The sequence below is a fragment of the Humulus lupulus genome, chromosome 7 (genome assembly GCF_963169125.1).
Source record: "Humulus lupulus chromosome 7, drHumLupu1.1, whole genome shotgun sequence".
Taxonomy (NCBI): Eukaryota; Viridiplantae; Streptophyta; class Magnoliopsida; order Rosales; family Cannabaceae; genus Humulus; species Humulus lupulus.
Genome location: NC_084799.1, coordinates 189626646 through 189654064, shown reverse-complemented (window position 1 = coordinate 189654064; position 27419 = coordinate 189626646). Strand labels below are relative to the sequence as shown.

The 27419-nt window shown below is 41.8% G+C and overlaps 2 non-coding genes across 2 annotated transcripts; one reads left to right on the top strand and one right to left on the bottom strand.

Annotated features, from left to right (window-relative positions):
* Nucleotides 1-321: 321 nt before the first annotated feature.
* On the top strand, nt 322-428 carry LOC133793077 (small nucleolar RNA R71). Its single transcript, XR_009874538.1, has one exon. It is a non-coding gene; the product is annotated as a small nucleolar RNA R71 (small nucleolar RNA).
* A 15586-nt stretch (nt 429-16014) lies between these two features.
* Nucleotides 16015-16121, bottom strand: LOC133793258 (small nucleolar RNA R71). Its single transcript, XR_009874711.1, has one exon. It is a non-coding gene; the product is annotated as a small nucleolar RNA R71 (small nucleolar RNA).
* Nucleotides 16122-27419: the final 11298 nt, after the last annotated feature.

Sequence of the window (27419 nt, the reverse complement as noted above, 5' to 3'; positions counted from 1 at the left end):
AACGGGGCCCACACGCATATTTATTCCACCTAAACATGCATTCTAATCACACATATTCATTTAAATTCATATATTATCATGTTAATTCACTTATTGCCCTCCAGGCACGCTAATCCAGGTCCTAAACCTTATTAGCAAATTGGGGTGTTACATGACCTCTCATCAGACCATTGGTGGTTGTTGGTGGCCATGCCTTCTAACAATTCATATGATTCATTGGCACTCTTACTCATGAAGGCCCCACCAGCTGTAGCATCAATTATGGTACGAGTAGTACCACATAACCCATTATAAAAATTGTGGACCAACATCCACTTCTCAATAATATGATGGGGACATTTTCTCAATAACTCCTTAAAACGCTCCCATGCATCATACAAAGACTCCCCCTCCATCTAATAAAAATTATTAATCTCTCCTATCAACTTTGTTGCCTTTGATGGAGGAAATAACTTGGCAAGGAATTTCTGAGCCAAATCCTCCCAAGTATTTATATAATTGGATTGAAGGGAGTTCAACCATCTTTTAGCTCTATCCCACAATGAAAATGGGAATAGCCTCAATCTGAGTGCATTGTTGCTCACCCCATTATACTTGAACGTTGCACATAGCTCCAAAAAATTCGGTAAATGCATGTGAGGGTCTTTTGAAGGTAAGCCACCAAATTGCATGGTGGACTGCACCATTTGTAAGATCGCCGACTTAATCTCAAAGTTATTAGCCTCCACAACTGGTGGTCTTATACATGTTTGTAAACCCGTAATAGTTGGGAGTACATAATCCCGTAAGCTTCTCACAGCGGGATTATGAGCTTGTCCTTGCACCACTTTTGGCACCCCTCCATTCAACACATCATTATTTTGAGGATTTGCCATAACCACAGTTGGGTTAGTAGATCTTTTGTTTCTACGATTCTGCCTGCACGCTTTCTCAATCTCAGGATTAATAGGAATAAGGCTATCTGCTCCTCTTCTGCTAAGCATATAACAGAACTACCTAAAGAAAAATTGTCAAGAATGCACACAAACACAAGTTAGAAATAGTTCAAAGAACAACCAAATTATATTTAAAATTATTACTTTGATGTTGATAATTTTTCAGTCCCCGACAACGGCGCCAAAAACTTGTTGCAAAAATTAAAGCTATGCAAGTGCACACAATCACAATTTGTAATAAATCTTGGTAAGACCAAATACCGTCCCACGAAGACTGATTTATCAATTAACATTTAATTAATTCTTGATTTCTATTTGGATAACAAAAATTTGATTTGTAAAATTTAAAATCAAGAAAGCATAAATAAATGTAAAGTGCACAAATAAATTAACAACAAGAACACAAGAATGAAATTCACAAACGAGAACAATTAGGAATTCTAAAGGTTTGATTGGTTCGCAATTAGAAAACTGTATTTTTGAAAAGTGGGATTCTGAAATGAAAATCTGAATTTAGTGACTAAAAATATGTGTTATGAAAATGTGATTGGTTCAATATCTGTAAATTGTTTTTGAGTTTCGAAAAATTGAATCTGTGATTGGTATTAACTTTGAAATTAGAATGTTGTTGGTCGTATAAAAGCTTAAATTTTATACCCGAGCAACGTTATCCCAACGTTTCCACTTCTTCTATCTGTTGGTCGTAGATTCTCATCTCCCCTTTTATGTTCTTAGATATTCATGCATGATCCTTAGGGAGGTGAGAGGGAAATCGATGACAATCTTTGTGCACTGCTGTTCGAGGATGAAGAACAACCGTCACTATCTTTTTCAGAAGTACCATTTTCACAACAACACCCAGCGACCAACCCTCCAACCAGTCAACCAAACATGGGTCGCGTGAAATATATTGCTCGTAGAAAAAAGAAAACAACCAACCCTTCTTCTAACCAGCCTGCCCCTCATACTGAGGACCCTTCTACTAACCCTCAGCCTATAAACACTTCACCACCAGAAATTCAACCCCATGCCTAGCCTCGCGACGGCCTTCAACTAGAAGTGGACTGGTACGTGGCACCTCCTAGCGTCATATCGGCTAGGATGGTGACTAATTACTCAAGAAGTATGGTTTTCCTGGGATAACCCTAGTCAAACCTTCACCTGACCAGAGGGAAAACATGTCTAGGGGCGCCTTCAGTGCCTGGTCGAGGTACCACATCGAGGTAGGGGAAATCTCGCCTCTGCATGCATTTTTCCAAGGGGTGGCCAACTATTTTGAGGTCGACCCCTTTCAAATTACTCCCAATAGATATAGAGTACTATCTGCACTCTATATCCTTTATAACCATAAGAAGTGGCCTGTGCCCACACCACATGAGATCAACTATCTGTTCGATCTCAAATCCAACCCCAACCAGAACAACATGAGGTTTTTCCATTTCTGTCACCAGAAGTCTACTAGCATAATCCTGAGTGCCGTAACTACAAATCCAATGTAGGAAAGTATTTCCAGGAGTACTTTCTTACAACAGACTTGGTCACTGACAACCTGGCCTTCACCCGAGGAGGTAAATCTTTTAATTACTGGTCATTTAATTTCTTATAGCTTTTCTATACTGTCCTTAGAACCTTGATATTGTCTAGGTACATGGTACCAACCAGACCCCACTCCAGAGATGGAGATAAGGGTCGCTGCCTTGGCCAGCATGACGAACATCGAGAAGAGCATCAAGGAGCTGGTCACTGAAAACAACTTAAGGTTGGCCGACCTCTTGGCTCCTCAATAGGAAGTGAGGGAGTCCACCGCGGGGAATGCTACTGAAGAAGCAGTCCTCGAGCAGCAACAGGATGTGTCACAACCCCCGAGATGGCGGGCAACAGGAATGACCATCAGGGAACCTTCCAGCATCCCACGAGCTGCTGCTGCCCCTACCCAACATGGGAAGGGCAAGCAAAAACTTCTAGAGTACCCCGATCCCATACTCGAGTCTTCTGAAGATAACGATATTGACTTCTCACTTTTAGATAACTTGCCCATTCCCTGTCATTTATTTGACGGGGACGACAACTTTAAATTTGTGATCAATAGTTTAAATTCAGACTTCTTCGAGGTAGAGAGTGAGTGTAGCAGTAGTTCCATAAATAATGTATTGACCAGTAATAATAGCTCGGGTATACTACTTAGAGTTTTTCTTGCTCTTATTCCCTTTCTTTTTTTGAATAATTTAATTTATATTGTCTGATCATTTGTTTCCATCCTGCAGTCATGCCTTCCGGAGAAGCATTTGACTTGTACAGCAACATCAATGCCGAAGCTCCTGCGAGCAGGAGGAAAGGAAGCTGGCAACACCCCGGGGAAAGTAGCAGTGACCCTTTCAAGAAAAGGGCTCGAACTGAGGATCCTCCTGCACCACAACCTTCCAAGGACACGACCCCTCCTCCAGCTCCTATCGACCCGACTCCTCTAGCTCCTCGCAACCCAAGTCCTCCTGATCAGCTAGGAAAGACTCAGGTCGGAGCTATCCTGAACACAACATACAGTTCGGCTAACGACAAGCTGAAGAAATTATCAAGACACCAGCGTAGCCATGAAGCCTTTAGCAATGTCTCCTCCATGAAGATCGACCAAATTTTTAGTCGTGCGTTGAATGAAGATGAGAAGGAAGAGCACGTCAAACTGCTCAAAGAAACCAACGCTCGCAACCTGGAGAAGTTCAAGGGAGCGACGTTCAACTGCTTCTACATGTTTTAGAAAAGCAACCCCAAGGCGAACTTTGACTATCTCCCAGAGCATATGAAGCAGGCTGAGCTTGCAAAGTGCATTGCTCTCCTGGAAGAGGAGAGGAAAGCTCAGGAATCCCCTGAGATCTCTTTGGCGACAGGCATCGAAGAGGATGCTGGGATCACAGTCGACCAACAGCACCAGCAAGATCCTCTAGCTGCTCCTGCCGCTCAATAACTTTATTTATTTATTGTGATTTGTAACTAGGACATACGAACCACAGTTCGTGATGTCAAGACAATTTTTTGCTGCGTAGGGCAGCTTCCTTTTAATTTATAGTTACATCTGAGCAGCAAATGCTCGCGGTGGAACACATTTATATTTTAACATTATAATATTTGTAATTTACTATAACATCTGTTTGCATGATCGAACTTAGCATAACACTTTGTTTTGATTTGACAAAATTTAAACAAAATTTTGAAAAATACTCTAAGTACCGTAGTATGCTTTCCCTTATTTTGCTTGTGTGTTTACATATGCCTGTTGATATGCTTTGCTTGCTTAGTACCTTATATGCCCCCCAAGTGATTAAGGAGCTTAAGGTCCTTAGTCACTTGCCATGAACAAGACTTGTTCGAACATTATTGCTCGTGATAAATACTTATTAAAAATGATTATATAGCAAAACAACACACATAATGAGCAAATACTTGCAATAAATACAATAATTGGCAAGAATAACTGGCTGTGCACAGTTCCTTTTATTTCTCGTAATAAATGAACAATCGTGTCTGCACGAGTGATCAAAAATTGATCTTACACTTATAAGCGACTAGTCATATGACTGACTAACCCTTGTTCATACACTTGTAAAAAGTGAAATTAATACAAGCCAATTCTTTAAAAAGAACTGTTTTATTGATAATACTTGCATAGGTGTTCTCCATTCCAATAGCGAGGAATGAGATCTCCATTTAAGCGAGAAAGTTTATAGGCGCCTGGTTGTAGGACTTCTTCAATTTGATACAGACCCTCCCAGTTAGGTCTAAGCACTCCGGCAGCTTGATCGCGGGAGTTAAGAAAAACTCTTCCAAGTACCAAATCTCTCATGTTAAATTTTATTTCACGCATTTTAGAGTTGAAATACCGAGCGAGGTTTTGCTAGTAAGCTACCACTCGAAGTTGACCTTGCTCACGTCTTTCATCGACTAAATCCAAAAATTCCATTAATAACTGACTATTATCACTCTGATCGTATGCCAACCTTCTATGTGATGGTGGGTCTAATTCATCAGGCAACATGGCTTCATATCCATAGGCCAAAGAAAATGGAGTATGGCCCATTGTTGTTCAATGGGATGTTCTATACGACCAAAGGACTTTTGGTAGCTGTTCTGGCCATGCCCCATTTGCTTCTTCAAGCCTTTTCTTCAGGGTGTCCTTCGGGTCTTGTTGACAGCTTGAACCTGTCCGTTTGCTTGCAGATGAGCTACTGATGAAAAACTCTTGATAATCCCGCGCCTCTCGCAAAAATCGTGAATAGATCACTGTAAAATTGTGTGCCATAGACTGAGACAATCTTTCTTGGCAACCCATACTAACACACGGTGTTCTTGACCATAAAACCTAGCACGTTCTTGGTCGTTATTATTGCAAGTGGCTCAGCTTCGGCCCATTTTGTAAATTAGTCAACAACAACTAATGCATGCTTGACATTGCCTTTTCTTGTGGGTAAAGACCCGATCAAATCTATCCCCCATACTGTGAATGGCCACAGGCTTTGCATCTGTTTGAGCTCATTAGGGGCTGCTCGTGGTATCTTGGAGAACCTTTGACACTTGTCACTTTTCTGAACAAAATCCATAGAGTCCTCATTCATTGTAGGCCAGAAGTATCCTTGCCTTAGGATCTTTTTTGATAAACTCTGCCCCCCAGCATGATCTCCGCAGAATCCTTCATGGACTTCTCGCATTAGTTCCTAGGCCTTTTCCTTTGAAACACACCTTAAAAATGGCATCGAGTACCCTCTCTTGTATAAAACTCCATTGACTAGAATGAATTAAGTCGATTGCCTCTGGAAGGTTCTTGCTTTGTTTATGTCCACCAGCAGCACTCCTTGCTCTAGGTATTTAACAAAGGGTGTCATCCATGTGCCTGTCGCTTGGATCACCAAGGAAGACTCTTCCACTTAAATGCTTGGTGCGGACAAATGCTCAACTAGTACTATGTTCAAGGTGTCAGCATCCTTCGTGCTTGCTAACTTGGCTAAGGCATCAACATTTGAATTCTGATCATGAGGTACTTGCTGGAGAGTATATTTTTTGAACTGTGCCAATAAGTCCTTTGTTTTGTTCAAATAAGCAACCATCTTAAGACCCCGGGCTTGATATTATCCAATAATTTGATTAACCACTAGCTGAGAGTCACTGTAGATCTCAAGCGACTTTATATCCATGTCCTTAGCTAACCTTAATCCTACGAGCATAGCTTCATATTCAGCTTCGTTATTGGACGTTGTGAAGTCGAATCTGATTGCACAATGGAATTGATGTCCTTCGAGCATGACTAAGATCAAACCTGCTCCAGCATTTTGCTCGTTGGAAGAGCCATCTACGTACAACTTCCACGAAGGAGCTTGGTTTTGGAGTCCAGGTTCTTCTATTGGCTCGGTATCATGGATTCCAGTGAATTCTGCGACAAAGTCTACCAGAGCCTGTCCCTTCACAGCTGCTCATGGCGAATAAGAAATATCGAACTGCCCAAGTTCGACTGCCCATTTCAATAATCGACCGACGGCCTCTGGTTTTTGCAGAACTTGCCGTAGTGGTTGTTCGGTGAGTACCACGATGGGGTGAGCTTGAAAGTATAGTCGCAGCTTTCTGGAGGCCAAAATCAAGTAATAGGCTAATTTCTCAATGGGCGGATATCGCAACTCTGCTCCTACTAGCCTCTTGCTTATATAATACACAACTTTTTGAACATGTTCCTCTTCTAGCATATTTTGTGACTGCCAAGTAGATGAACAAAGTTCTTTTTAGACCAGTTTGGATAAGATCGATGGTTGTGACATATGAGACTTTAGCGCTTGGAAAGCCTGCTCGCACTCTTCTGTCCACTCGAATTTCTTGTTGCCCCTGAGTAAATTAAAGAATGGAACGCACTTGTCTGTTGACTTAGAAATGAATGTACTCAAAGCGACAATCCTTCCGGTGAGGCTTTGACCATCTTTAATTTTGGCAGGCGACTTCATCTCGATCAGGTCCTTGATCTTTTTGGGATTAGCTTCGGTACCTCGCGAGTTTACTATGAATCCCAAAAAATTTCCCGATCCAACACCGAATGAACACTTGAGGGGATTTAGCTTCATCTAATATTTGTTCAAGATGTTGAAGCATTCTTACAGGTCTCTAATGTGCTCTTCTGCCTTCTTTGACTTGAAAAGCATGTCATCGACATATACCTCCATGTTAACACCGATGAACTCTTTGAACATGTGGTTGACCAGTCACTGGTATGTTGCACCAGTGTTTTTCAAACTGAAAGGCATTACTTTGTAACAGTAAAACCCTGTATCAATTCGAAAGCTAGTGTGATCCTCATCAGGTGGATGCATACTAACTTGATTGTACCCAGAGTATGCATCCATGAATGATAAAATCTCATGTCCTGATATGGCATCGACCAGTTGGTCGATCCTTGGGAGTAGGAAACAATCCTTCGGGCAGGCTTTATTGAGGTCTGTGAAATCCACGCACGTCCTCCACTTGCCATTTGGCTTGGGAACTGATATAGGATTAGAGATCCAAGATGGATAAAACGCTACCCTGATGAATCCGTTCTCCTTTAGCTTCTCGACTTCATCCTTTAATGCCTTCGATCTGTCTTTGTCGAGAAGCCTCCTTTTTTGTTGCACTGGTGGAATTTTTTTGTCTATATTTAAGACATGGCTGATAACTGATGGGTCAATCCCAACCATATCTTTATGCGACCAAGAAAACACCTCCTGGTTCTCTTTCAAAAATTCCACCAGTTTCTTCTTCGTTGTTGTCTCTAAGTTTTTACCGACTTTCACAACCCTGGTCGGATCTGCTTCTTCTAGTTGGACCTCCTCAAGGTCCTCGACGGGTCCCACATCTTCTTCAAAATCCCCAAAGCGAGGATCTAAATCCCTATCCTCACTTTGGGCAACACCCTATTTGGTGACCTGTTCACCTGATTGGGCTTGTACTTCATTTACCAACTGCAACCTTTTCTCAGCTTTCTCCCCTTATCTGCCCCTTTTTTCCTTGGTGATCGAGGAATTATAACATTCTCATGCTTCTCGCTGGTTTCCCAACACGCATCCTACCCCTGAGTCAGTTGGAAACTTCATGGCCAGGTGCCAGACCAAGGTCACGACTCGTAGGTCGACTAAAATAGGTCTTCCAATCATAGCATTATATGCAGAAGGACAATCAACTACTATAAAAGTAGTGAGTAATGTCCTATTTGTAGGTGTAGTTCCTGTTGTGACTGGAAGCCTGATCGACCCTGTTGGCGTGAGTCCTTTGCTGGAAAAACCAGAATTGGTTTGGTTGCATGGCTCCAAATCTTGCACTGGTAACTTCATTCTCTCCAGCGAAGATTGGTACAGAATGTTCACTGAGCTCCCTATATCCACCAATTTTAACCATCATATTAGAAATCTGGACATCTACGACCAGAGAATCCGAATGGGGAAATCGGACATGCTGAGCATCAAGCTCAGAGAAAGTTATCGATTCTTCCTTTGTTCGAGATTTTTTGGGAGTTTTCTCCTCTACGTTCAGCATTTCAATGTCCTGGTCATAACGTAAGGTTCAGGCATACCTTTCCCTTGCCTTCCCACTATCACCCGCCAGGTGTGGGCCACCGCAGATGGTCAGCAATGTACTAGCAACTGGAGCTGGCTGTAAAGGGGGCGAGCATTGGCGTACAGGTGCCTGCTCATTGCCTCCTTGAGCCTCTCGTTGAGAACCTCCAGCAGCTCTTACATATCTTCTCAGGTGTCCGTGTTTGATAAGAAACTCAATCTCATCTTTAAGCTGGCTGCACTCGTTGGTGTCATGAACATAGTCGTTATGAAAATGACAAAACTTGGTTGTATCTCTCTTGGAGATATCTTTCCTGATTGGGGCTGGTCGCCTGAAGGGAACAGTGGTGTTAGTGGCCTGGTACACTTTTGCTCTGCTATCGACTAGGGTCGTGTAATTAGTGAACCTCGGCTCGTATCTGTTACTTTTAGGGTGCTTGTTCTCAGATGTTGACGGCTCATGGCTCGCCCTTTTTCCTCCATTTTTCCAAATATTTTTTTCATTGCCATTGGGCTTCCTAGACCCATTGGCAGCTTTGGTGGGATCTTCTTTCGGGCCCTGGTCATCTACGGGCGCCTTCCCTTCATTGGCAATGGCTTTTTCTAGCTTGATGTATCTGTCCACTTGGTCTAGAAATTCTTGGGTGCTTTTTACTCCATTCTTTTGCAAGCTGTTCTAGAGGGATGAATGGCACCGTACTCCAGTAGTAAGTGTCATCATCTTTCCTTCATCACCAACTATCTTAGCCCCATCAGTGACTCGCATAAAATGTTTGACATACCCCTTCAAGGTTTCTCCCTCCTTCTGGCATATGTCGACCAGTTGGTTGGCCTCGGTCGGATGTACTCGACCAGCATAAAACTGTCCATAAAACTCCTTCACGAACATTTCCCAAGACATTATGCTGGCAGGAAGGAATTTGAAAAACCACTCCTGAGCAGTATCGAACAAGGTGGCTGGAAAGATTCTTCATCGAGTGTCATCTGGCTCCTTTTGGATATCCATTTGTATCTCGAATTTATTCACATGAAATACGGGGTCTTCTAATCCAGTGAAGTTGGGAAAGACCGACATCTTAAATTTGCTTGGGGTCTCGGCCAATTCTATTCTTTGCACAAACGGAGTGTCTCTTCTCCGGTCGTAATCAATGTGGGATGTTTGGCTCCCCACTAGTTTCTGGACAACCTAGTTTAAAGCATCGAGCTGGGTCTATACTGCATCTAGTACTATTGGGGTGACCCGTGCTAGAGGGGCATACTCATCATGTCTTTCTCTTCTATTGTTGAGAACATCCCTCAAATCCTCATCCCTGCACAATTGTTCGCTCGCGCTTAGTCGATCAAAGATTTTGGGCTGTCTAGGCTGGGCCCCAGCATTCTGTTCTCCACCCTTCTCTTATTGCCTTTGATCAAAATTTCCTCTTCCAAAATTCGCTTCATTATAGTCATGGCCATCCCTAAAGTGTGACTGCCTATGGTGTGACTTGCTAATCGCACTGTTTCCCTTCCCCTTGCTGGCATGTCCTGTCTGACAGGTGGAGGCTTGCATTGGTCGGTAGGTCCTCGGGCATTATTATGTCGTCAAGGACCCCTGACCGCAGAGCTTAATTCAACATGCCTTCTGCTCACAAAAGGACGTTGTCCCTTACTCGATGGGTTTGGCTCCTCAGTAGTTTGGCGCCTAGGACTTTGGGGAGGCTGCCCAGCCCTATTCTGCCTTTGTTGCTAAGGATTATCTCAGCCAGTGCAAGAAGGCGGTTGCTGCTCAGGATCCTGAATTGGCCTATCCTATTGAGCAATAGGGGGTTGCTTCGACCTCTAAGGGTTTGCCGGTTGAGGCGAAGTGTGGTGATGTTGAGGATGATCTGAATGTGGACCTTGCTGCGGTTGCATATTAGCTAGCTGATCCATTCAGAAATCCTGTGTAGGCTGCCCTTGAGCCAACTAAATGTCTGCCTCTAGAGTGGCAGTGGCGTCCCTTTGTCGGCGGTCCATGTCGGCTTGCCGTTCATTCAATTCTTGGCATTGCCTATCAATCTCTCTCTGTTGCAACACTGTCGTTTCAACCACATTTTCTTGATTAGCCTTCATATTGGCTAATTCCTTTGGCAACACAATTAGAGTCGACCTCAAGGTCTTAGAATCCATTTCTTCCTCCTCCTCCAAATCCACTTGTGGCTCAACTTCAACCACATTTTGTGGAGGAGGCTGAGTTAGTGTAGTATCAGAGGTTTGTCCAGTCTTTCTAGCTGTTTTTGCCATTCGATCTTCTTGGAGTTCTTGAGTTCAACTCTCAATGAAAGCACCAGAATGTTGACCCTTGATTTGGTCAAGGACACGGAGTCAAGTAAAACGATAGAAATGAGATGAAATCAAGACAAAAAGATAAACAACACAACTAGCCTAATACCTGCTCTAGTCATATCCTCAGCCAATTCCCTAGATATCTGCCTAGCACTATACAACTTTCTCGATCCCTTCCAGTTTAAGGCATCTGCTACCATGCTAGCCTTCCATGGGTGATAGAGGATCTCACAATCGTAATCCTTTAACAACTCTAACCAACGTTTTTGCCTCATGTTCAAATCCTTTTGGGTGAAAAAGTATTTCAAACTCTTGTGATTCGTGTATATTTCACACTTCTCACCATATAAGTAGTGCGACCACACCTTCAATGCAAAAACCACTACTGCAAGTTCCAGATCATGTGTGGGGTACCTCTGCTCATGCTCCTTTAGTTGACATGATGCATAGGCAATCGCCTTCCCTATCTACATAAGGACACAACCTAGGCACTACCTTGAGGCATCACAATAAACCACAAACTTGTCATGATCTGTAAGAAGACACAAAACTGGAGCGGTGATCAAATTCTTCTTCAGTCTTTGGAAACTGTCCCCACACTTGTTTGACCATATGAACCTTTGATTCTTGCATGTCAACTCTGTCAGAGGTGACACAATCTTCGAAAATCCCTCCACAAAGCGTCAGTAATAACCTGCCAATCCCAAGAAACTTCTAATCTCTGAAGCATTCTTTGGCCTTGGCCAATCTTTGACTGCCTCAATCTTCATTTGATCTACCATAATTCCATCCTTACTGACAATGTGACCTAAGAAAGTCATATGTGGCAACCAAAACTCGCACTTCTTGAATTTCTCATACAACATGTGTTCTCTCAGCCTCTGTAGTACCAATCTGAGGTGTTGCTCATATTCTGTCTCTGACTGGGAGTATACAAGTATATCGTCGATAAAAAAGATCATAAACTGATCCAAGTAATCTTTGAACACCTTGTTCATCATATCCATAAATTTGTTGGGGCATTAGTCAATCCAAATGACATCACCAAAAACTCATAATGCCCATACCTGGTGCGAAAAGTTGTCTTCAATATATCCTCCTCCCTAATCCTCAGTTGGTGATAACCAGATCGAAGATCTATCTTGGAGAATACCGTCCTACCCTGTAATTGATCAAACAGATCATCAATCCTTGGCAAAGGATACCTGTTCTTGATAGTCAAATTGTTCAGTTCTTTGTAATCGATACACATCCTCAGAGAACCATATTTCTTCTTCACAAAGAGAACTGGTGCGCCCATGGCGAGAAACTGAGCCTGATGAAACCTAAGTCTAGTAACTCTTGTAATTGAACCTTTAATTCCTTCAGCTCTGCTGGACCCATCCTTTAAGGTGCCCTAAACACTGGCTCTGTCCTTGGTGCTAATTCAATCACAAACTTTATCTCCCTGTGTGGAGGTAACCTTGGTAGATCTTTTGGAAACACATCTAGAAACTCACAGACCAATTTGGTCTGTCCTGGTCCTATTGGCACGACCTAAGTGGTATCCACCACACTAGCTAAGAACCCTTTGCATCCCCCCTACAAAAGGTCTCTAGCTCTAAGTACAGATATCATAGGTATACGAGGTCCATGCACAGTGCCAACGAATACAAAGGAGTCCCACCCTCAAGCTCAATGGTTACCTTCTTCTTCTTACAATCTAGTGTTGCCCCATACTTCTCCAACTAATCCATACCAATAATTATATCAAAATCAGTCATAACCAACTCTACCAAGTCAACAGACTACTCCCTGCCAACCACTATCACTGGTAGCAATGTAACCCATCTCCTGGAAACCACTAACTCCCCAGTAGGTAGCATAGTACCAAACCCACAGGATAAAAGTCACATGTTCTACATAATCCATCTATAATCCTACTAGCAACAAAAGAGTGTGTAGCATCCGAGTCAACCAAAATAGTATTAAGGGTCCCAGCACTAGAATGCTGACCCGAGGGACTAGCCTCAGCCTCTGTCTGGGTCAAGGTGAAACCCGAGCTGGCGTCAGGTTTTCCACCTTCTTGGACTCTTCCTTTTTGGCTTTTGGGTAGTCCTTCTTCAAGTGTCCCACACTCCTACAGATGAAGCATACATTCACCCGACATTCCCTAATATGGTGCCTCTTGCTCCGAGCACACTCTGGGAATGCCTTCCAAGTTTCACTGCCACCCTGGCGGCCCATCTGTATACTCCGTGGCCTTCTATCTGGCCTTGGAGCTAAAATTGTATCTGAAGTCTTTCTCTTTTGGCCACCAGGGCCTCTGCCCCTACCAAAGCCTAAAAATGGAGGTCTCGCCCTCCTAGAATCCCTTCTGGCTTCATTATCATGCCAGATCTTGTTCTTTGCGCTCTCAGCTGTGAGCGCCTTCTCCATAGGTAGTTACCCCTAGCATAATAGTAATACGAACATCCTAGGATATCATAGGTTGTATCCCCTAGTGAAACCTCTTTCTCTGAAATTAATGTGTGCATTTATGTATTTAGGTCCTAGAAAGATTGAGGTGTTTAGGGTGATTTGAGCCAAAAATATATCTCTCTTATCCTACCTTTACCCTAGCCTATCATTACAAGCTTGATAAAGTCCTATTGATCTTTGGTGTGGTGTTTGCCTACATTAGTGGAGAAGGAATCACTAAGTAACGTATGGAGACATTATTTAAGCTTGAGGGCCAAGGTCTAGCTTGATTTTTGGTGATTGAAATTGTTTAGGAAAAACTATGCATGCACTAAAGGGTGAAACACTTGATTCATATTTTTGGCAGCAACATTCATGCTTGAAGAATTTGGTTTAAAGCTTGTGAAAGATTGAAATTCAGCTTCTCTTTTTAAAAAATAAAATTTCCTGTGAGCCTTCCCCATTTTACCATTGGCATAGCAAAGTTTGTCCGTTGTTGTGGTGTTTTGCCTTCGTGTTTTCTTGTCTTTTGTGTTTAGTTTGTGCCTTTTGTGTCTCTTGTTAGTTGTATTTTGCTTTTAGAGTCATCACTCGAGAACGAGTAATGTTGTAATTTGGTGGTGTGATAACTCTTGAATAAAGAGTTATTTCATGTGCTTTTGAACTTATAATTGTGAAAAAATCATGGGTGATGTTAGTTTATTTTTAGTTTTGGTAGCTAACTTTGATGTTTTCATTATTTTAATTAAATGTAATTATTTTTTAGTTTTTAATAGCTCTTGGGTTAAAGATAATGATTTCATGGATAAATATTTGCACAAAGGAATGAGCTAGCATATGAATCTATTGTGATGAAATTATGTGTTGGTGGCTGAATATTCAAGATTGCTGCAGCAAAACTGAAGCATTGTGATCAGGCATATTTTGGAGCACATGGAACACGTGGTAGTCAATGGTCAAGCTTATATTTCGACTGAGGTGGCAAGGGCAGAAGGAAATAATCAGCATATTGGAGAAAAGGACAAAAGAGAAGGAAGACTTTATGTTTTGGGAGAAAAAGAGGGGCATTATGGTACTTTTGGAAGGAGAGGAGAAAAACCTAACATACACTAAAAGGAGGCTTCAGTCGTAACAAGTACCAGCATCCATTTTTGGCAAAGAAAAACCAGAAAAAAATATAGGAGACAAGCTGAGATACCAACAAGGAAGAAGGAGAACAAGCATAGAAAGCTCAAGCATCATTTATGATTTGTTCTTTCTTCTTTTCCTAAACTTTCTTTTATTAATTTCTGAGTTAGATTCTAAATATGAATATTATGGGCTGTTTTGATTGTGAATTAATGTCTGTGAACTCAGCCATGAACTAATTTTTAGGTGGCTTGAATTGTTGATGAACCCTTATGTTATAGTCTATAAATTTCTTACACTTTATTCTAGTAAAATCTCCTTTGTTCATTCAACTGTGCTTACATTAATTTCTTGTTGTTGTTTGGCCAGCAATGGCAAGTTATTTAATTATATTTAATGCTGGAAGGATTAAATGTAATGGGAAAAACTTGGATGACACAAGTCATAATCTAGGTTAGGTTATGTTAGTAAGTAACATAGGGATATGTTATTTGCCTTGTGTAACTTTTGAGAATTAAACTTTGATTTGCATTCTTAAATCTGATTTTGCATAGGAATATGTTTAATTAGGTTGAAGAATTAATGTCAAAAAATTTGGGAAAGTTTTATGGGTGTTTAAAGGAATTCTTGTTAACCTGAGAGTTTTGCTAGAATATTGCTGCAGCAATCTGTCCGCAATTTTTTCAGGATGAATAATATAGGGGAATTCAATAATTCAAGTCCATTTTGCAATCCATATATTTCTCTCAATTTTCTTGTTCAGTTCAGTTTTTACTTTCAGTATTTTCATTTTATTTTAATATTTTGCTTAGCCTACAAACAACCCACTTGATTTTTAAATTTCTAAAATTGTTTAGTAATTGTTTTGCTTACTTTTTAATTTGCAATCCATGTGGAGACGATTTACTTATCATTATATTACTTGTGTGATTACGTGCACTTGCGTATTTAAAATCAAATATTAAATTTATCGCAACAAGTTTTTGGCGCCGTTGCCAGGGATTGAACTTAGAAATTCTTGTCAAATCAATTACTTGCAATTTATTTTTTTCTTTGTTGAGCTGACTTTGTTTGCTTGCTCTTGTGTTTTCTCAGGTGATTTACTATATGAACGAGCAAGAAGACATTGAACTAGCTCCTATTGACCCCGAGATTGAAAGAACAATTAGAAGAAGACTAAGGGAACAATGGGCTCAAAATCGCCTTAATATGGCTGAAGAGGTTGAAGGAGTTGGGGGTGCTAATAATGTCACTAACACAATTGCTATGGCTGATGATAGAGAGAGAGAGCCATAAGGGAGTATGCTGCCCCCATGTTTAATGAGCTCAATTCGGGCATTGTTAGGCCTGAAATTCAAGCACCCCAATTTGAGTTAAAGCTCGTGATGTTCCAAATGTTGCAAACAGTGGGTCAATTTAGTGGGCTACCTACTGAGGATCCTCACCTTCATCTTCGTTCATTTTTGGAGGTGAGTGACTCCTTCAAGCTACAAGGAGTGACTGATGAGGCCCGAAGGTTGAAATTGTTCCCTTTCTCTTTGAGGGATCAAGCTAGAGCTTGGCTCAACACCCTTCCTCCCGACTCGGTGACTACATGGAATGAGTTGGCTGAAAAATTCTTGATGAAGTACTTTCCCCCTACCAAAAATGCCAAGTTTCGCAATGAAATCATGTCATTTCAGCAGCTGGAAGATGAATCATTCTATGAAGCTTGGGAGAGATTCAAGGAATTATTGAGAAAGTGCCCACACCATGGGATCTTGCATTGTATACAAATGGAGACTTTCTATAACGGGCTCAATTCTTCCACTCGTATGGTGTTAGATGCTTCAACCAATTGGGCTATTCTCTCTAAGTCCTATAATGAAGCCTATGAGATTTTGGAGAGGATAGCTAGCAACAATTATCAATGGTCCAATGTTAGAGCCTTAACAAGTCGAAAAGTGGCTGGTATACTTGAAGTTGATGCATTGACATCTTTGACTGCTCAAGTTTCTTCAATGACTAACCTTCTTAAGAACATGAGTTTAGGGGGAATGGTACAACCAGCTGCTATGGGACAAGTTGCCGATGTATCTTGTGTTTATTGTGGAGATGGGCATGCATTTGAGAGTTGTCCTTCGAATCCCGCTTCAGTTTGTTATGTGGGAAATCAAAATGCCAACCGAAATAACCCATATTCGAACTCTTACAATCCGGGGTGGAGGCAGCATCCAAACTTCTCATGGGGGGGGGGGGGGGTCAAGGAGCTAGTTCAGGCAGAGCACCAATGCAAAACAAGCCTACATATCCACCGGGGTTTTCTCAACAACAACAAAGAGCTCAACCACCTCCTCCTCAAGTGTCTCAATCAAGCTCTTTGGAGAGTTTAATGAAGGAATATATGGCCAAGAACGATGCTGTGATTCAGAGTCAAGCGGCATCCTTGAGGAATCTAGAAACTCAGTTGGGGCAGCTTGCTAATGAGCTAAGGAATAGACCACAAGGCACCTTGCCTAGTGATACAGAAAATCCAAGGAAATATGGCAAGGAGCATTGCAAGGCAGTTACCTTGAGAAGTGGCAAAAATGTGGAATTGACTGAGGATAATTGTACTAGAAACAACGAGCCCACTTCAATCCAAAGTAGTGGGGACAAAGGAGAAAAAGCTGTGAAATCAAAAATTTTAAATGCTGATCCTGAAGCAATTCCTGCAGCAATTCCTCCGCAAAATGCTACAGGAAAGCCTATAAGCAAGCCCCTTCCACCATTTCCTCAGCGCTTCCAAAAGCAGCAACAAGATAGTCAATTCCGAAGATTTTTAGATGTTTTGAAACAACTTCACATCAATATACTGTTGGTGGAAGCTTTGGAGAAAATGCCCAACTATGTGAAGTTTTTTAAAGATATTTTAACTAAAAAGATGAGGCTTGGTGAATTTGAAATAGTGGCGTTGACTGAAGGGTGTAGTGCCATATTGAAGAGTAAAATTCCTCCAAAATTAAAGGATCCGGGCAGCTTCACAATTCCTTGTTCTATTGGTGGTAGAGATGTTGGTAAAGCACTTTGTGACTTGGGGGCTAGTATCAATTTGATGCCCATGTCAATTTTCAAGAAGTTGGGGATTGGAGAAGCAAGACCAACCACAGTCACTGTGCAATTAGCGGATCGTTCTATGGCACACCCGAAAGGAAAAATTGAAGATATACTTGTGCAAGTTGATAAATTCATCTTTCCGGCTGATTTCATCATCCTTGATTATGAAGTGGATAGAGATGTTCCTATTATTTTGGGTAGGCCATTTCTAGCTACCGGGAGGACCTTGATTGATGTACAAAAATGGGAGGGTGAATGAAAAACAAGTGACTTTCAACGTGTTCAATGCTATGAAGTTTCCGGATGAGGTTGAGGAATGTTCTAGGCTAAGTGTAATTGAGTCTATTGTCGCTGAAAAATTCCATAAGGAAGCTTGTAAAGATGGAGTGGGGGTGAGGTCACTTGAAGAGCTTGAAAACTTAAGTGAAGAGAAAGAAAGCTAAGTTACATGGGTGGAGTCAAAGCAGCCCTTTGCTAAATTTAGGAGGCCTTTTGAGTCATTGAACTTGTCGGAAGGGAATTTTAAGCCTCCTAAGCCTTCTATTCAAGAGCCACCAAAATTAGAGATGAAGCCTTTGCCTAGTCACTTGAAGTATGCCTATTTGAGAGATGATGAGACCTTTCCTGTGATTATTTCAGCCATGTTAGGAGCTGAAAAAGAGAGTTTGTTGCTGGCTGTTTTGAAGAAATACACAAGGGCCATTGGTTGGACTATGGCAGATATCAAGGGGATAAGTCCTTCATTTTGTATGCATAAAATTCTGTTGGAGGATTGCTGTAATAATTCTGTTGAGCAGCAGCGAAGGCTTAATCCTTTCATGAAGGAAGTGGTTAGAAAAGAGATAATTAAGTGGCTTGATTATGGAATTGTTTACCCAATTTCAGCTAGTTCTTGTGTCAGCCCAATTCAGTGTGTTCCTAAAAAAGGTGGAGTCACGGTGGTGGCTAATGAAAATAATAAGTTGATTCCCACAAGACAAGTGACGGGGTGGCGTGTTTGTATGGACTATCGGAAGTTGAATAAAGCTACTCGTAAAGACCACTTTCCCTTGCCATTTATTGACCAAATGCTTGATCGGCTGGCGGGAAAGGAGTTTTATTGTTTCCTCGATGGGTATTCAGGCTATAATCAGATTTCCATCGCGCCAGAAGACCAAGAGAAGACTACCTTTACTTGTCCTTATGGCACCTTTGCCTTTAGAAGGATGCCTTTTGGGCTGTGCAACGCCCCCGCCACTTTCCAACGTTATATGATGGCAATATTCTCAGATATGGTGGAAAAGTCTCTTGAAGTCTTCATGGATGATTTTTCAGTATTTGGGGAGTCTTTTGACACTTGTTTGACTAACTTGGAGCAAGTCTTGGCTAGATGTGAAGAAACAAACTTGGTACTTAATTGGGAAAAATGCCATTTCATGGTTCAAGAAGGCATTGCGTTGGGCCATAGAATTTCTAACAAGGGTATAGAAGTGGATAGAGCAAAGCTGGAAGTTATAGAAAAATTGCCACCACCTACTACAGTCAAGGGTATTAGAAGCTTTTTGGGGCATGCGGGCTTCTATAGGAGGTTTATAAAGGATTTTTCAAAGATTTCTAAGCCCCTTTGTTCCTTACTTGAGCAAAATCGAGCATTTGAGTTCACCAAGGAGTGTCAAGAAGCATTTGTGACTTTAAAAAAAGCTCTTATCACCGCACCCATCATTGTAGCTCCTGATTGGTCTCTCCCCTTTGAATTGATGTGCGATGCTAGTGATTTTGCTGTGGGTGCTGTACTTGGGAAGCGAAAAGAGAAGGTTTTTCATTCCATTTACTTGCAAGCAAGACATTAGCTGATGCCCAATTGAACTATACTACCACCGAGAAAGAGATTTTGGCAGTGGTGTTTGCTTTTGACAAGTTTAGAGCTTATCTTGTGGGGACTAAAGTGGTAGTTTATACAGACCATTCAGCGATCAAGTATCTAATTGCCAAAAAAGATGCTAAGCCATGACTTATTCGATGGGTGTTGCTTCTTCAATTATTTGACTTGGAAATTCGGGATAGAAAAGGAACGGAGAACCAAGTGGCTGACCACTTATCTAGACTTGAAGCTGGAAGTGAAAAGCAAAATGAAGGGCCTATTAAAGAGACATTCCCCGATGAGCAATTGTTTGTTGTGAACCAAACCACTACTCCATATTTGAATAGGCAGCAACTCAAGAAGTTCTTTCACGATGTGAGATTCTATTATTGGGATGAGCCTTATTTGTACAAACAATGTTTAGATCGAATCATGAGGCGTTGTGTGCCTGAGGATGAAGTTTCTAGCATACTAGAGCATTGTCATTCAACTCCTTATGGTGGAAATTTTGGTGGGAAAAGAACAACCGCTAAAGTTTTTCAATCGGGGTACTATTGGCCCTCTATCTTCAAGGATGCTCATGAATTTGCTAAGAGATGTGACCGCTGCCAGCGTGTTGGTAATATTTCAACAAGGAGTGAAATGCCTTTGAATAGCATCCTTGAAGTGGAATTGTTTGATGTTTGGGGAATCGACTTCATGGGGCCATTTCCACCATCATTTGGAAATTTGTATATCTTGGTGGTTGTTGAATACGTCTCTAAGTGGTTTGAAGCAGTGGCAAGTCCTACTAATGATTCCAAGGTGGTCATGAAATTCCTACACAAGCATGTGTTCACCCGATTTGACACTCCAAGGGCGCTCATAAGTGATGAAGGTACCCACTTTGTGAACAAGATTTTGGCAGCTTTGTTAGCCAAATATATTGTGAAGCACAAGATTTCCACAGCCTACCACCCCCAAACCAATGGTCAAGCGGAAATATCCAATAGGGAGATCAAGGGAATCCTAGAGAAAGTGGTGAATCCTAGTAGAAAGAATTGGTCTCAGCGATTGGATGATGCTCTTTGGGCCTATAGAACAACTTTCAAAACCCCTTTGGGAATGTCACCGTATCGTTTTGTTTTTGGGAAAGCTTGCCATTTGCCAGTTGAGTTGAAGCATAAGGAATATTGGGCCACTAAGAAACTGAATATGGACCTCCAAGCTGCTGGAGAAGCTCGAAAGTTACTGTTAAATGAGCTGGAAGAGATGAGGTTGTTCTCCTATGAAAATGCTAAGTTGTACAAGGAGAAAACTAAGAGGTGGCATGATCAGAAAATTCAAGCTCGGGTCTTTGAGAAGGGGCAGAAATTATTGCTCTTCAACTCGCGCTTGAAGTTATTTCCTGGAAAGTTAAAGTCCCGCTGGTCTGGCCCATTCACAGTGGTGCAAGTTTACCCCTTTGGAGCTATTGAAGTTCGCGAAGATCAATCCGGAAGGGAGTTTAAAGTGAATGGGCAGTGGTTGAAACATTATTTGGGAGGTGAGGTCAACCGCAAGAAGACCTCCATCACTTTGGAGGATCCTTAAGGCTGAGGTTGTTTTGGGTTGTCAATTGATTCAGGCACTAATTTAAAGACAACCCAAAAAGAAGCAAGTGTAAAATATTAGTGTCTATATAAAAAATAAAAAATAAAAGAAGAGGAAAACAGAAAGAAAATAAAGAAAGAAAGAAATATATATATATATACATATGAGTGTTTTTAATTATTTTAATTTTAATTTTAATTTTTTGTAATGTTAATTCCATTTTATTGTGATGTTTTGGAGTGATTTTAGGTGTATTTTGGTGTTTCAGGTATTGAGAAATCAAGAAATAGGGTGTTTTGAAAGTCATGTTGGAGTCTGATGGTTTTGTGAGAGTTTTGATTCAGCAAAATGGCCGCAAATATTTCCGAAAAAAAGGGGTTACGTCAAATTTGGGTTGCTGAAGCAAATCTTGGGCAAAATGTTAGCAATTTGGGCAGAGAAAAATCTTGGGTCGTGGTTTCATTCAGAGGCACATATATATATATAATACTATATTAAAAAAATATATATTTCTGTTTACGTATATATGTATATAATTATATATTAACATATATATATAGTAAAAATATATATACATATTTTTTTTAGTAAAAATTTATAAAAGCCAAATATATACATATATCTTTCAGTAAATTTTTTTTATCATATTTATAAACTATATATATCTTTATATATATCTGTATAATATTTATATTATAAATATACAATATATCTATTTATATTTTATTTATTTATTTTATAAAATATATATGTATATACCCAAATACCCTAATACCCATTGTCATCTTCCCCACATTCATATCCCACCAGCAGCGTAGCCACAAACCCCATCGCACCACCATTCGTGCAGCTCCTCTGAACCACCCTGACCGAGGCCCACCACCACCTGTCCACCCCCGACCCTCACCAGCATTACCCCAGACGCCCCTGCGTCTCGGCCTCTCGACCCCAGGCGACATTCCACCAGCCGCACCTCACACCCCGGTGCATCCGAGCCCAGTCCAGGCGAGACCTTGCCCTTGCGCGCCTCAGCCGAGCCTCCCACACCCAGGCCGACGCAAGGAGCCCAGCACCCCAGAACCAGGCGCGACCCTGCTCCATGTGTCCCAGCCGAGAGCCACTTCTCTCCAGCCCAACCAACTCGGAACAAACCCAGACCGAGCCCACCACCACCCAGACAAGACACTCTCAGCCTAGTCCACTCCGGTGCATCAGAGCCCAAGCATCCCACAGTTGGCCGAACCACTCAAAAATGGGTTATTAATTTCCTTGTCCCCGTATAGTGCTATATATATTACTGGGAATTTGAGTTACTGATATTTTTTGATCTGGTGAGCACAACTCTGTTGGATAATCTATGGCCTTACGGGGTGGTAATATTGCTCTGTTATTCTGCTGAAAATTCTATGGCATTACTGTTTAGGTGCTCCTTTTGTTGTGTGATAGCCTTGTGAATTAGCTGCTGTCTTTTTGCCCATCATGACTATTAAAACATGAGCACAGAGAAAGAAGCCCAACACTACCCCACCATCCCCTGTCCCACCACCAACCAAACCAACCAAAACAACCAAAAAGACATCCAAAACTACCACTGTCCGACCAAAGACCCCAAAAATTCCCACTGCCCCACTCCTACTGCCTGCCCTAGCAGCTATACATACTCCTACCTAGGCCAAAACTACCCCACCCGCCACCAAACCAAAACCACCCCGACTCAAATCTAAAAGACCAGCCCCACCAGCATCAACTGCACCCCCACCAAAGCAACAAAAGACTGCCACTACCACAAACACTGCCCCCCAGCCTACACACATAGTTGTCCCACCTCCTAAAACCAAGAAAACAACTACCCCTTCAGGTCCTGCCAGAAAACTTACTTCTGCTCAAGCCAAGGCCAGATATGAGTCTGTCAAGACAAAGAAATTGTTTCCAGAAAGAGGATTTTTGCCTACCACTATTGAGGTGCCTGCTTTTATCAATACTGTCATTCAGCAACACAATTGGGAACTTTTCTGTCAGAAACCAGAGCATGCCATTATTCCATTGGTCAGAGAATTTTATGCCAACCTAGCCTCCGCTGAGAATTCTGAAGTGTTGGTTTGTGGCAAGGTTGTCTCTTTTGCTGGCGAGGCTATTAATGCCCTCTTTGGGTTAGCCAGCGTTGACTGCACTGTTTATAATGAAATGATCTTGGCACCTACCCCAGCTGACTTTGACAAGGTGCTGCAGCATGTCGCAACTCTTGGAACTCAATGGTGTATATCTTCTGGCGGTGTGCGCACTCTCTTGCACACCTCCATTTTGCCTGAAGCTGGAGTATGGTTAAGCTTTCTGAAGTGTCGATTGCTGCCCACAACGCATGACACCACGGTGTCCACAGAGAGGGTGCTCATGTTATATTGTATACTGGCTGGGCTGAGTATCAATGTCGGCTAGTTAATCTCTAGGAAGCTTGCTAGCTGTGCCAGGAAGAAGAAAGGGAAGCTTTTTTTTCCCTCACTCATCACACAGCTATGCATCAGAGCTGGGGTACCTGTTGCTTCCACAGAGGATATACTTTTCGAGCGCCGGGACATTGATTTCACTCTTACTGGTCAGACTCGTGCACCTGCCTCAGCCTCTGGGCCTTCCACTGTGCCTCCCCTAGTTCCACTCACTGACCTCATTGCCCAGCAGCAGGAGATTCTTGGCCGGTTGGTGCCTATGGAAGCTCAACAGCATGCTTACTGGAAGTATGCTAAGCAGCGGGATGCAGCCCTCATCAAATCCCTCCAGCGAAACTTCAACAAACCAAACGCTCCATTTCCAGTCTTTCCCAGCTCCATCCTGGAGGCGTGGACCGCGCCGGTTGTGCATGATGGCCCTAGTTCTTCGGATGCTGATTCCGAGGACTAGGAGGAGGGAGCTTCTTTAACCCACTTTTGATTTGTAATTATTATTATTCTGTAATTAATTCCTGTCTTGAACTATCATGTTGTCTACCTTTATTACCTATTGTTTTGTCTTGCTTTTGTGTGCTTTGTTGCTTGCTATGTTCCTATCTTGTTATTTAGTTAATCTTGCAGCGATACTCTTTGCTTTTGTTCATATGTAACTAGGGGGCTCAATGACGACTTCTTTAATCAATCTAAGTTGCCGCTGACTGTTTTTCTTTCTTGAGTTTTCAATTAAATTCTTTGGATGTGAATGTTGCTAGCCACTAATTGATGCAAATGTTTCTCTTTTTAGTTTGTGCATAGTTAGATTAAACAATTTTGAGACCCTAGACAGAGCCAGTTTCTTGTGAGAGCTTAAGTTTCTAGAATTACTTAGTGATTTTCCTTGAGGCGAAATCCTAGACAATACCACACTGATGAAATGATTTAGGCCATCTTTGGACCGTTTGAGCCTTTGAAGCCTACCTTGTATGCATTTTTATCCATAGTCACCCCATTGAGCTTAAGTGTCATCTTTTTTCTTTCTTAGCCACACATTAGCTTAGCTTACAATATATATACTCCCCCATTTTCATCACACCCTTTTAGCACCTTGATCTTTATAGGATTTATTTGTTATGCATTTTGGGGTGTTTTGTGAGTGAGTGGATGAGAAAATTGGGTGCGTGTTTTCCTTTTCTCCTTTTGCTTGTTTTCACCATTGGGGACAATGTTGATTTTAAGTTCGGGGGGGGGGGGGGGGGGGGAGAGTGTGTTCTCAATCTTCTTGTACTCTTGCCATTTAGTTGTTTATTTTTATAAAAAAAAATATAGAGAATCCAAAAAAAAAAAAGAGTATGTATGTTTGTAAATAAGTTTGGGGGTGTACTTTTCAAATAAAAGAAAAGTTGTTTTAGTTTTGTCTTTGTATGCTAGTAATAAAGTGTAACGCCCCAAACTCCAGGGACCGTTACGGTGTGCCTTGTAAACAGTGCTAAACTCGCTAACCGAGTCATTTGGCCAAAATCGTGAACTAAGTATGATTAGCGGTTTAGGGATTAAACATGTAACGTTTCACTAGAACGTTTAATATATACATTGGGATCCCGAAAACATAAATTTCAGAGTTTATTACAGAAAATATTTACAACAGGCCGTTCTAAGCGGCAAAACAGGGTTCAACCCTAGTTCCACTTTAAACCTCGGCCGTGGCGGACGAGCAGCTGCATATGTACACGTCATCACCTAAGCTCTCCAACTCAAGGATGGTCCAGCTTCCTCTTGCCTTTACCTGCACCACATAGCACCCGTGAGCCGAAGCCCAGCAAGAAAACATAATACTTTTCATAAACATTATCAAATGATTATCGTTATAATCATACTGAGCATAAAACTTCCAAACCAATGAGTGAGCATCACATGACTCAAGAGGGAGAGTGGCTGCTAGGTAAGCCACTAGCCTCCAAGTGCTTATTTCATTCATCGACCCTCGAGGTCGGTCTTGCATTAATGCTCTTTGAGCCATTCAATGCTGATGGTTGATTAGATCTAATCTCTGTTGGCTTGCGTGAACCACGCTAAGACCATTCTGACTAATCAGCCAGCGCTATGTGACCAGTGTCCAGTGTCACTGCCGAACTTGACTAGTAAGTCACAGCTTCACAGCTGATACTAACACCTTTGCCAATTCTGACTGATAAGTCAGTGCAACGTGACCAGTGCCCAGTATCACCGCCGAACCTGACTCATAAGTCACAGCTTCACAGCTAATACCAACACCTTTTCCAATTCTGACTAAAGAGTTAGTGCATCGTGACCAGTGCCCAGTATCACTGCCGAACCTGACTAATAAGTCACAGCTTCACAGCTGATACCAACACCTTTGCCAATTCTGACTGAAGAGTCAGTGCATCGTGACCAGTGCCCAGTATCACTGCCGAACCTGACTCATAAGTCACAGCTTCACAGTTGATACTAGCCCCTTTGCCAAATCTGACTAATTAGTCAGTGCCATGCAGAAGTAAGCAATGCTATCAATATGTATCATATGCCAGTTATCCAAGAATAGGGCATTCAGCATGCTTACTAAACAGTTGCTAGCATAATCATGATCATGCACAAACTCAGAGACTCAAGCTCTGGCCAATCTCATATTCGTCACTCATGGCATGCCCTAATCACATGTTTCTCGTGCATCACATGCATCACACTTAATCATCCAGCATGCCTCAATAATAATCATATGCAAATGGGAAAGCTTGCCAAGCATTCATTATGCTATCAATGTTTACATTTAAACATCCAACATGCATCAATCATAGCCATGCATGTCATACTCAATAGCCAATCAACATGCATCATAATAGCCATGCATGTCATGCTCAATAATCAACCAACATGCATCCATAATAGCCATGCATGTCACATATACACAGGGTGCAGTTTTCTTACCTTGGGTTCGAGCGAGAATTAATAAAAGAAATGACCTTTGAGAACGATCAGCTTTTAGTCCTTTAGCGATCACCTAGTCACAACCAAACATATAGGATACCATTAATAAAAATGACCAACATAAGTTCCCAAACCAATATCTAGCCTCCGGGACATCAATCCCCACTTAACCGGGTACTAGGATCAACCTCGAGGCCTTAAGCTAGCATCCCTAGGCCAAAAACCCATTTTTGGCCAAATCTGCCTTGATGAGCTGCGGCTCACCAGAGCCATGCCGCTGCTCACCCTCAGACAGAGGCAAAATCTTGCCCAGAAGCACACTCAGGCCGCGGCACGCCATAGCCAGGCCGCGACACATTACGCAAACCAGCAACAGTCAGATTTTTCTCCCCCGCGTTTTCCTCGAAACCAAACCTTCAAACCAATCCCAAACCTCAACCTAACACCCAATTTAACCACTAAACATTATCAACAACTCACCCACATCAAAACCTAAGTAAAACATCAATTAAACTTCCATTAATTCCAACTAGTTACCATGAAATCACAAGCTGAAAGTTCAAACCCAAAACAGAGTATACCATGAAACTAATGGCTGGAACTTACCTCAAACACGGTTTTGAATCCCCTTTCACGGCTGAATCAAGTTCCTAAGCTCCCACCTTTGATCTCCTAGCTTAACTCCTCAATTTGGGCTCTCAAAATTCAAAGGGAAATGAAGGAGAAACCTTGTACGGGAGAGAAGGAGAGATGAGGATGGGGCTCTCTGTTTTTGTTCTGTTTCTACAGCCTTCCAAACCCTAAAAGCTGATATAAATCCTTAAGGTCAAAAGACCATAATGCCCTAGGCCAATCTAAAGGCTTCTAAACACTCCCGAGGGTAAATTCGTCATTTCCAACCTATACCGTTAATTATAATTAACGCTCTCCAATTCCCGCTAATCTCAACATTCTCAAATACCAATAAATCACATCCCATTACCCTTTAATTCCCGGTAATGTTCTAATCATTAAATTCACCCCGAGACTCACCCCGAGCCCCGAACATAAACCCGTTATGACTAGACCGAAAACTTGCATCTCATGATCGTCTCATGTCGAAAAGCTTGAACCAATCCACATATAATGTGATAAATTATAATTCACCCATATGCATAAAATTACACAATCACGCCCCCAACGACCAAATTACCAAAATGCCCTT